Below are 12567 nucleotides of genomic sequence, written 5' to 3'. Positions count from 1 at the left end.
TTGATGGGTTTACTCCATGGTTTAGGATTGGCTGCCTCATCTAATCTTTTATCCAAGTTTGTGCCTGGACCACAGAAAGAATACCCTGGTAGATGTAATTCCCATGGTATTCCAGTAGTTGTAAATTTACTTCCTGATAAAAACTTTTGTATATCTCCTCCGAGTTTGTGTTTGGAGATAAATTGATTTTTTTTTTTGAACCACACACCGAACATATACCTTTTTGTATAACCCTCTTATTTTTACTTTTAAAATATGAGATATTTTTAGTATTAGTTTTCTTTTTACATTTGAGACAATAACTCATTTATTTATGAGAAAAATTCCGAGAGTACGAAAATCTTTTTAGTTTCCAACATGCACATTTGAATCTTAATTTTTAAAACATAAAGAATCCTTAGAAATGCCTTCACTCTCTCCTCCATTTATTTAAGAAAATAAAAATGAAAATATTTCATCAAAGTCAATATCTTGTCCTTGAAAAGGATGTCAATAGTCTTGTTGAAAATATTGCTAATAGACTTGTCAATTCAGTGTTTTCCTCCTCGGTACGTTGAGAGTCATTTATTTTCTGTAATACCCCCAATCTTTTTTTAATCTCACCGGTTTCCATATTTTCATATTTATTCATTCTTGCTCTTTCCTCCCTCTCCTCCCTCTCCTCCTTCTCTCTCTTCTCCCTCTCCTCCTTCTCTCTCTTCTCCTCCTCTTCCCTCTCTTCTTCAACTCCTTCCTTGTCCCTTACTATCCTTGAATCACTTACATCCCATAGAATATCATACATATATTCATCAGGATTTCTTGTTATTCCTGTATCCAAAATAATTTTTTTACAACAGGAAACCAATAAAATTTATTTTGAATTTCTAAAAGAGCCTTACGTTTTCTTAACTTTATAATTTTTTGCATTATTTAACATTTTAATTAAATCCAAAGTTGTCGGTTTATCAACATCAGCATAATGCCAATCTTTTATTGAAAATACCTCATTCTTATGTTGTAGAACATATTTATTAAAATACCGAATACCCTTTTCTTGAAGGTATGCTTGGACACAGAAATGATAATTTTCTTGAAGCCTTGCCCTCTTGCCGTTATTTATGTATTAGAAATAGATGTTGGAATAATATTACGACACGAAACACCTCCACATCTTCCCGGAGTTAAATCATTTTGTATTTCCCTACTTATTATATATAATCCTGTTTTTTGTGTTTTCATGATATAAACTAGGGCAAAACCATTATTATATTTACCCTTATTAAATTCTTTTATTTGTTGTTTACTAATCCTGGCTCCATAAAACTCATTCTCTATGCCAAGTGGATAATATTCTTCCTTACAAGACTGATTTAATTGTTCCAGGTCTTCTAGGTCAATTTTAAATGACCAATTATACCCTAAATCTTTCATATCATACCCCCATTTTTCTATTCTCATACAAACGATACGCCCTTCTATATAAAAATTTATTTTAATTCGAACTGTGAATTCTGTATGACCTGGAGATAAAAATCAACATTTCTGTATCTCAGGAATACACGGCCGTTTTATTTAAGGATATATATATATATATATCGTGATAAATCACAATCTCACCAAGTCATTTGCGTCAGTAGGGTTTGGATAATTTTTTTAATTTATTAGCATTTTTCATATTAATATTTTTGGTTATACTATATTTCTGTCGTTCAGCCTGTGCCTTTGTGTGATAATTTGATAAATCAATATCCAGTTCTTGGGATACACCAAAGATAGAACCATCTTCACAAACATAAGTCATTTATATTTGATTCAAAATAATGTCATTAAAAAAATTATTTTTGTAGAGTTGAAATAACACATATAGACATAATTGGCCACAACACTTGGAATTTAATTCTTGGACTTGAAATGTTTGATAAACACCATTCTGCAAGAATTTTATGACTTCAATGGGTGGTGGAAGACCAAAACTATCAAAATAATATTTGTCTTGACGATTAAAAATACAAACCCCATGAGAACCGTTCCCATTATTATATTCTTTGTTTGTTTCGGCACGTTTGTTAATTCATCTCTCATACAAATAACCACATTATGAATTTTTAATTTCTTACAATATTTGACAAGTTGTAAATTTGATGTTGTATTCTTTCCAAATTCTTTAAACCACTCATCAATGCTCATTTATTTATTAGAAAGATATAATCCGTTACCCCTTTTAGTTAATTTTACACCTGCTTGTGCGATCGAAGAAAGCATATCTCCAACAAACAATCTCGCTTTATCAGGCAGACCTTCAAGTTTTTCAGCAAAATCTACAATTACACCACTTCCACTAATTTGTTTCTCCAACTCTTTGTTATGTCTTTCCAATTATTTTTGAGCCCGGAGTTGAGCCTTTCTTTCGTTGGCAGTTTTCACCGCTGTTGAAATACCACCCGTAAATGCTCCAACCGCACTTAAACCAGCAAAAAAGGAATTAGAAATGGGAGAAATCCTCCACTCGTCTCTCTTGTTGAATATTTTTTCAACATTGGTTTTGTCATTTTAATTTTAAGTGAGCCAGTATCGTTCAAGATTTTTTACCTGTTTTCTTGTGAGCAGAACATCAATTCTTCCTGCTCCTTTTCTCTGAATTGTATTAACGTTAATCGTACAAGGCTTTTGATTTTGAACACGAGATGATAGTTTATGAAGATTGATTTGATTAACATATACCCCAGTTGGTACTTTGCCACTCATTTATTTAACCAAAAAATACATGAGACTAATCGTAACACCATTATCTGTATTAATCTGTAATTCTGTTTCTTCCAAAAGCAAACAATATGTATCAACTTCTTCACTCTCTCCTCTTTCAACGTATGGGGAAGTATCCACTCGATTAAACTTTATAGTTTCCTTTTGAGCACTCAGGTCAAACGCATAGATTGTATACAAACTTTTAAATGCTGTAATGTCCTAAATAGGTTCGTTATTTCCATTACTTTCACACACCTAATGGTAAGACTTGTATGCTTCAGCAAAATCATTTTTTTCCCAATTAATTTCCAATTTATGTCATGGATAAAATGTTCCATCGAGAGAAACACGAAGTTGTTTCACCTTAGCATTATCACTCAATGCATTATTCTTATCAGTCGCAGTATCACCATCTGGTTTTTAAAAAATGATCCAGAGATATCGTGGCTTTCCTTCCAGAACACATAAATTCCACGTGTCAGTGCTTTGGTTTAGTTTAACGTGTTGGCATCTTCTTTTGAGGTATGATACACTGAGTGGTTTCTTTGAGTTAATTCTTCCGTTCAACATCTCTTCTGTTTTAAGATTAGGAGTATACTCACTAATATACCAACTCATTTCATCAATTACAAATTTATTCTGATCACCAAAAGCACTAGCAACACCAAAAAGTAATCTATTTTCATTATCATTCCTTTGTAGTTGAAATCTAATTTTAAGACCATACAGAACTTTATCATGATCACAAAATCCAAATATACCTTTAAGAGGAACTGCCACAGTAAAACTATTAACTGCTTTTGTATCATCATTATACATTCCTTTCCTTTGAGTATATCCAGGGTCCGTGTTTGTTCCGGTTGACATATCATAAATTAAACATTCAACAGTCCCCTTTCCCATTCTATCACTGAATGTATAGAGTGTAAATTTCATCATTTCAGATACAGCAGAGACATAATCAACTGCTTCAACTTCTTGTGTTCCAATGTACAAATGAACACCATCAAACATTTTCCAGAAGAAATTATTTACGAGTATGGGCGTTTGTGTTATTCCCAGCCTTAGTGAATGTAAATTTCCACAACAAGAAACTTTCAGATAGATTCAAATAAGTTTGTTGATTATTTATTTCAAAACTTTTTGTACCATCTGTTGCAGTTATTGCATTTACCTTGAAGTACTCTTCTTTTTTAGTGGAGTTTGAGATGATAATAGTATCATCCAAATCATAGATATGATCAATTGCTTCCATACTTGTATTTATTTAGGAAAAAAGATGTTAAAACTTTTGAAGCCCTGACCCAAATATTTGAATTATTTTCTGTCGTTCTTGGGGGGACAACTGAGTTTTGCCTTTCTTAATTTCTTTTATTGCTTGTAATTTATGAGATTCCTTTTGGGCATCTTTTATTCTCTTTACAGCACGTGCTACATTTCCCACAGCAGAAGCAGTTGAACCAATTCGGTCGTGATGTTTAAGAATAGTTGAACCGATACCCTTAAGAGTATCAATTATCCCATCTCCTCTAAATTGATGTCCAACACCCCTTTGTCTCTTAGGTTTATAATATCCTCTACCAAGATACATACCTTCACCCTTGTAGTATGGGGAAAGGAACATCCCATCCCCTGTAATTATTTTATATTTTCCCAACTCGGGAATTGTTTTTGTTTCCTCACAATAACCATTGTATTTATTGAGTGGAAAACTTCACGTAAGTGAATTCTGATGGATATAACTTCTCCATTAAAATAAATCATACGATTATCTTGGTCGGTTATCCTAAAATTTACTCTGTGTATGGTTTTTCCTGACACAGGGAGATAAACCAGATTTTTGGGTTCCATATTGAATTTATAACAAATTGAGGTTGAGTATGTGCTGAATGAAAATATTGTATTTGTTTTTATTCCATCATTATAAGCAACATCAATCAAATCACAGTGAATTAATACCGAATTTATTCCTGAGGATATTTGAATGACATTTTCACTGTAAAACGTCCCATTAGTTTCAATCTTTTTTGAGGAGAAACCCAATAACTCTCAAAATGAATTAGCAATTGTGAAATCAACCTTGTAGTTATTTTTAAGTTTAATCATTGATTTTGAAGTATGTTTTTTTAATGTCTGTAACAATATTTTTTGGTTCATCACCCTGTTCTTTCATAAGACGAGCAATTTTGGAAGATATTTGAGAAATCTCATATGCTCCGGGTGAGACTGTTATCGTTTTGTATCCACTTCCCGGATTATAACGAAACTTGTTATTTTTATCAGTTATATTAAATAAGGTATTACAAGTTTCCATGGACAATAAAGATGCCTAATATTCTTTTGTTGCGTCGAGTTGTAGTGGGTATGGGAATGAAGATGTGTGGTCGCTTGCTGTGAAATTAAAGCTCAGGATTGTGCTTCTCGTCTTATTTAATATGAGATAAAATATCTTTATATTGAGATTTATTAATTATTTTCATGTTCATCAACTGGTCTAAAATGGCTGGTGCTTCAATAAAACAATTGTTATTTCCAGCCTTCTTACTACCTAACAACAATAACAGTCTATTAACAAATTGCGATGGGTCATTTGGAAGAAAACTAACACCTGAACCAAGGATACTTAAAGCCTGAATAATGTGTTTCTCCTTCTCATTCTTGCTACATTTACCAGAAAGACAAACCCTATAATCAACAGAGTTCAGCAGATCAATATATACTCCATCATCATTATTTTCCTTATCCAATGGTTTATCAAAATACCTTGATTCATTCCTCACAGTTGAAGCTTGTCTTCCATCATTTGTGAGAAGCAACATTAATCTGGGGGTTAGTTTAACAGGGGGTTGAGCAGACCCCAAAAAACATAATTCATCATTAAATATCAATACCTTTTCTTGAACAAGATGAAATATTGCTGGTTGTTCTGTTGGAATGAGTCCTGCTTTGGTTTTTGATTTCGCTGAATATTCATTGTTTTGAAGAGCATTCACAATATAAGCAGGGGGGTGATTAATCTCTTCCAGTTGTTGAAATAATCCTTCATCATCAATCCTAATTCCCCTATATGCTCTAATTCTTCTTCTGTCATTTGACTGAAATCTTTTATTATTTGAAGTTTTTTAGGAGTACATTCTATTGTGGGAACTGTGGAAACATCTACAAATTTTTCTTTGGAAGTTTTTAAAAGTGGTTTAAAAATTTTCTCTTGTTTTCTTTCAAATGCTTCTTCACCCATTACTTTCTGTCTGCGGTTCTTCTTTGTGTTCCTGTTGTTTTAAAACTTTTGAAACCAACTCTTGATGTTCCTTAAATCTTCTTGCTCTTTCTTTCGCATCCATTTATTTATTGGAAAATATCATTTAATATCTCATCTTGTTTTACAACAATATATTTATATTTTTCAGTCGTGTGCTTCATGTAATCCCCACATTCCTTTTTACTTCATAATGTAGAACAATTATCTCTCCAAAAATTGTTTATATCTATTGAATTTAACTTGAATAAAATAAAAGTATTAGCATTGTTTCTGATGGAACGACGAGGAAGTTGAAAGTATGATTGACTAAGATAAATACAATTACAAGAAGAATGTCTCCCTCTTGTGCAGTAGCTGTCCATTACCGTTTGGTTTCTCTCATTAACACAATCAAAGATAACGAGGTTCTTTTTTGATTTATCCAAATCTTGGGGAGACGGTATATCATCCGTATTATCACGAAGAATACAAGTTATCGGTTTTGATTTCTTTTTACATCTCTGTGTATCACAAAATTGTTGTATTATATCTTCAATGCTATAATCATTAAGGTTTTTTTTGAAGTTTAAATAAACTGATTATATCTTCTTTTTGAAGACCAGCATTAAAATCTTGTGAGAGAAGTTGATACTCTGGTTGAAAACTCGACTTTGTGAAAATTAATAAATTATCATAATCTAAAAAGTTGGGAGTCAGGAGCATCCTCAAAAGTAAGCAAGTTTTTCCGCATCCGCTTAAAGCAACTGTGCGACATCTTAATGAATTTGGAAGATTTTTATGATTGTTAAATTTTATCTTATTTTCCCAAATGGGTAAAAAAATCATTCATTTATATATTTGGAAAACAGGTTATTTAATTTATTATTGGCTTTTTTAGAAACTCTATATTTTATCCTAAGTTCAGGTTTAATTTCAAGATAATCCATTATTTTATTTATACAATATCTTGTGTTGATATTTCCCTGAAAATGACAATCGTGAATAATATATAACAGCAATCCTTTGAACATTTCTCTAATACGTTCAGTTTCTTCCCTTGTAAGGAAAGGTGTGTTCTCACCCTCATACTTTACATTCATTTCTCTAATCAATCTTGTAAAGTAATTCATTTTTGGTGTAAATCTAAAGAATTATTTTCCTTTAAAATTTTTTTATCATCATTAATTAGAAGATAATCACAGAATATACATTGTTCATAGGCTTTTGACTCTGTGTTTAATCCCACTCTATCACACGCAGGACAATTCTCAAATTTGTCACATGGAGAATCAAGGAAGTCGAGCATATTTAAAAAGTAAAACTTTACTTAAACTAAAGTTCATCTTCAGAATCATCTAGAAAAGTATCATGATCTTCAAAATCTTCAGTTGAATATTGACTCATATTTAATGAGGAGAAACAACATTACCATTGATATCTATATACTTTTTTCATTCCCAGATTCAACTACAACATTTTTTATATTAAAGGTAATTTTAAAATGATCCTTAACTACTATTGAACGAAATGTCATTTCACCTGATATATTAACATCCTTTATTTCATCAGGATTTACATCTTTAGGGTTGTTGAAAAAAATACAAATTTCTCCTTGCATAATACAGATGGTCTTATCTTTTCTTTCTGAAGCTTCATCCATAAGGTTTTTATTTTTTGATACTTTTTCTTGTTTCATTGCTTTTTCTAGTTTTGAATATATTACCAGAAGAAGAGGAGAAACTTTTGTTAGAGATACTTTAATTGATGTTCATCCAGGTATACTAAAAGCCCTTCAACTGAAGGAAATTGAAGAACTCATCTTATCCACCATAATTGTTTTTATCCAATAGTTGTTATATTTATCTTTGTTCAATTTTACATCCTTGACATATTTCTCAGTATCTTTTACAAATGAAGAGATTGCTTGAAACTTGTATTTTGTGTCTTGAATCATTGTATTTATTAAGTGAAAAAAGTTGGAGGATAAAATGGTTTTAAGCACAGATTCACCTATAAATTAAACGAAATTTTCATCAAGAAAATTTTAGTTCAAGCAAAGTTTTATTATATAAATATGGTGAATACAACGTACTGCGATGTTTGCCATCACGAATATAATCATTATAGAAAACACCTTCGAACCAACAAACACACATTTCATCTATTTCATCAAATATCTCCTCTTGAGTTGGAAAGAAAACATTGTGATATCTGCTCAAAGCATGTTTTGAAGAGTAGTTATAAGAATCACCTTCAATCACAAAAACACAAGAAAAATGAGTTTAAAGTAAAGAGAGACTATTATATTGAAAACACTGATGGGGCATTTAAAGGGCATATAAAAATAAGGATTTTTTTCAATTTGGAGAACCCAGTCCATCATCAATAGCTGAATCAATTGAAATAGTGAAACCTGATGTTGAAAAAGTTATTAAAAAGACATTAAAATAAATGAAAACTTTAAAGTTTTATATGGGAGTGAAAATGAATATGAAAAGACAAGATGCAGAACAAACTCCTTATATGAGAACAGATCTTCATTTTATAACATCATTTCAAGAATTTTTGAATGGTGGGGTTTATGAAGAACTAACAAGACAAGAGGAGGATGTTGATAATACAGTGGTAGGAAGTGGATTTAATATTTTTAAAAATCATCTTTTTAGATATACACATTCTAAAATCAAACCCCCTTAAAGCTTCTTCTTATATTGAATTACCAAAAGAAATAAAACCAAAGAAGGCAGTTGTTAATATTAAGAACAATGATAATAAATGTTTTCTCTGGTCTGTTCTTGCTCACTTACATCCACCAAATTGTAATTCAGAAAGTATAAACAATATATGAAATATGAGAATACCTTGGATATTAAAGATTTTATATTCCCAATGCCACTAACAGATATTCCTAAATTTGAGAAAAAGAATAATCTTTCTATTAATGTATATGGATTAATGGATACAAACAAAGTTCAAATATTAAAAATTTCAAACAACTATAAAAATGAAGAAACACACACATTGATCTTTTATATTTTAGTGTTCGAAAGAATTCACATTATACATACATCAATAACTTATCAACATTAATCTCTTCTCAGGTATTCAGAACAGCAAACAAAATATATCCTTGTAAGCGATGTCTTAATTCATTTCATACAAAAGAACGATTAGAACAACATTCAAAACATTGTAGTAATCATAAATCAGCTGTAATTACAATGCCTAAACTTGGTGAAAAGATTTCTTTTGAAGATTATAATAAATCTATCATGCACCCATTTGTGATATACGCTGATTTTGAATGTATCCTAAAAAAGATAAATACTGCTTCTCCTAATCCAAAAGAATCATATACAAATAAATATCAAAAACATATTCCTTGTGGTTTCTGTTATTATATCAAATCATCTGTTGGAGAAAAGTATCATAAACTTGAACATTATAGTGGAAAAAAAGCTTCACAAGAGTTTGTAAAACGATTAGAAAAGGATTGTATCAGACTAACTAAATTAATGAAAGAAACAAATGAACGGATGAAATTAACCGAAGAAGAAAAATTAGAATATAGAAAGAACAATATCTGTCATATTTGTGACGAGGAAATTGAGGAGTCTAAAGTTAGGGATCATTGTCATCTTACTGGTAAATATAGAGGTCCCGCTCATTCCTGTTGAAATCTTCATTATAAATTTCCTTCTTTTATTCCAGTCTTTCTACACAACAGTGCCAACTATGATACACATCTATTTATAAATGAACTTTCAAAAACAGCAGGGAATATTTCTGCCATAACAAACACAAGTCAAAACTATATTTCATTTACAAAAATGATATTCACAAAACCTTTAACTCGTATTAGGTTTCTAGATTCTTTCAAGTTTATGGGAACACCACTAGCCTAGCTAGCATCAAATCTAAGCTCCATAGGGTCTTTTCCAAATCTTAATTCATTCTTTCCAAAAGAGGAAATTCTAACTAAAGAGGAAATTCAGATTAAAGAGAGAATTCAAAGTAAAGAGGGAAATTCTAATTAATGAGGAAATTAATGAAGAAATTCTAACTGAAGATGAAATTCTTATTATAAAGAAAATTCAAACAATGAATGAAATTCTAACTAAAGAGGAAATTCTGATTAGAGAAGAAATTCTGATTAAAGAGGGAATTCTAACTAGAGGGGAAATTCAAACAAGGAATGAAATTCAAAGTAAAGAGAAAATTCTTACAAGTAAGGGAATTTATCCTTTTGATTATATGGATTCATTGATGAGATTTAAAGAAACACAACTTCCTTCAAAAGAAAGTTTCTATAATAACCTTTATGAAGAAGAGATAAGTGATAAAGAATATAAACACGCACAAGAAATTTGGAAAATATTTAAGATAAAGAACCTTGAAGGATATCATGATTTGTATCTATAAACAGATGTTTTATTGTTAGCTGATGTGTTTGAAACTTTTAGATCACTCTGTCATAATAAAAATTGTTATGGATTAGATCCTGCCCACTATTTCACAGCTCCTGGTTTAGCTTGGAGTGCAATGTTGAAAATGACAAAACAAGATATAGATTTAATCAGTGATGTAGATATACTTTTGATGATTGAGAAGTCTAAGAGAGGTGGAATATCACAAGTATGTTCAAAAAGATATGCTAAAGCAAATAATAAATATCTTCCAAATCATGATAGTGAAAAAGATCGTAACTATTTGATGTATTTTGATGCTAATAATTTGCATGGATGGGCAATGTCTCAACCTCTGCCTTATGGTAAATTAGAGTGGGTGGAAGAAAAGGATTATGAAAAGGCTTTGATGAATATTGTTATTTCTTCTCAAGAGGAATTGAATGAGGAAGAAGAACGTTATTATTTTGAAGTTGATTTGAGGTACCCGAGTGATCTTCATAATAAGCATAAAGACCTTCCTTTTGCATGTGAGAAAGAAACCCCAAAGAAAGAATGGTTAAGTGATTATCATAAAAGTTTTAATATTAAAGGCAAATCAACAGAAAAGTTATTAACAACATTCTATGAAAAAGAGGGATATGTTTTGCATCAGAGAAGCTTGAAACAGTTTTTGAGAGAAGGATTGAGAGTTGCTAAAATTCATCGAGTTTTAAAATTTAAACAAAGTCCTTGGATGAAAAAGTATATTAAATTCAATACAGATATGAGAACAAATACAAAAGTAAAATTTGAACTGGAATTCTATAAATTGATGAATAATGCTGTCTTTGGAAATACAATGGGGAATGTTAGAAACAGGAAAAACATTAGATTTGCAACATCTTGGAAAGAAGCTTCCAGATTGATAAATAAACTAAGTTTTAAGAGAGAAGAGGTTTTTTCAGAGAACTTTTCTGCTATTCATATGGAAAAGGAAAATATTGTAATGGATAAACCAATTTATATTGGAACAGCAGTTCTTGATTTATCAAAGATATTGATGTATGATTATTTGTATAATGGCTTAAAGAAAGAGTATGTTGAAAATGTTTCATTGTTGTATATGGACACTGATAGTTTTACCCGAGATATAAAAACTGATGATGTTTATATAGATATGAAGAAAAATATTGGAATATATGATACAAGTAATTTTAGTAAGAAGAGTGAGTTATTTTCAAAAAAGAATGAAAAGGTTATTGGTAAGTTTAAGGATGAGTTGGGTGGAAAAGTAATGAGTGAGTTTATTGGATTGAGAGCAAAGGCATATGCTTATAAGTATGGTGAACAGATTGATAAGAGGTTAAAGGGAATAAAGAAATATGTAATAAAGAAATAAATAACTTTTAGAAATTATTATAATTGTTTGATGAATAAGAAAGAGGAATATAGGAAAATGAATACAATAAGAAGTTATAAACATAAGATATTTCGTGAAGAAGTAAATAAAAAGGCATTAGGAACCTTTGATGACAAGAGATTGATTTTAGATAATGGAATAGATTGTGTTTTAATGATGGGAAGATGTTTAGGGTTTTTAAGGGCTACCGCCACGTTTTTTCACGATATATAAATGGTCAAACCAAGTATTAATCAAACTAAACAGTGGAGAAAATCTACGTCTTGGTATATAAATGGAAAACATAATGAATGTGAAAAATATCAAATAAGTCTTATTGAAAAAATAACTAAAACAAAGGTAAATAAAACAAATAAGCAAATCAATTTAAAAACTAGTGAGTTAGAGGATGTAAAGAGAAAAATTAATATCCTTGAATGGACTGAAAACTTTGATGGTTATCAATTGAGCAAAGGAAAAACAATTTACTATAATCTCAAAATGAAATGTGGCTCAGGAGGTGGTCAAACAAGAGCATTAAGAGAAGTTTATCATTTCGTAATGACACAAAAGGGGTATCTTAAAAAATATAAAGATTCAAATGTTTTATTTTTAAATATTTTAGATGGGGATTATTGTGCAAAGAAATTTAAGCTATTGAAGGAATTTGAGAATGAACAAATCTTTTTAGGTTCAATGAGTGAACTAAACAATATGCATTGGTTATTTGAAAAAGAGTGCCCCAAGGCTTACATGTTTCAGATATTTCTTTAGAATCACCTTTAACAAATCACATTACCACTTTAGTACTTGAA

This window comes from Eptatretus burgeri, chromosome 2 (assembly GCF_056783735.1).
Source record: "Eptatretus burgeri isolate ZD-2024b chromosome 2, Ebu_testis_v1, whole genome shotgun sequence".
NCBI lineage: Eukaryota > Metazoa > Chordata > Myxini > Myxiniformes > Myxinidae > Eptatretus > Eptatretus burgeri.
This window is presented reverse-complemented; position numbering follows the sequence as displayed.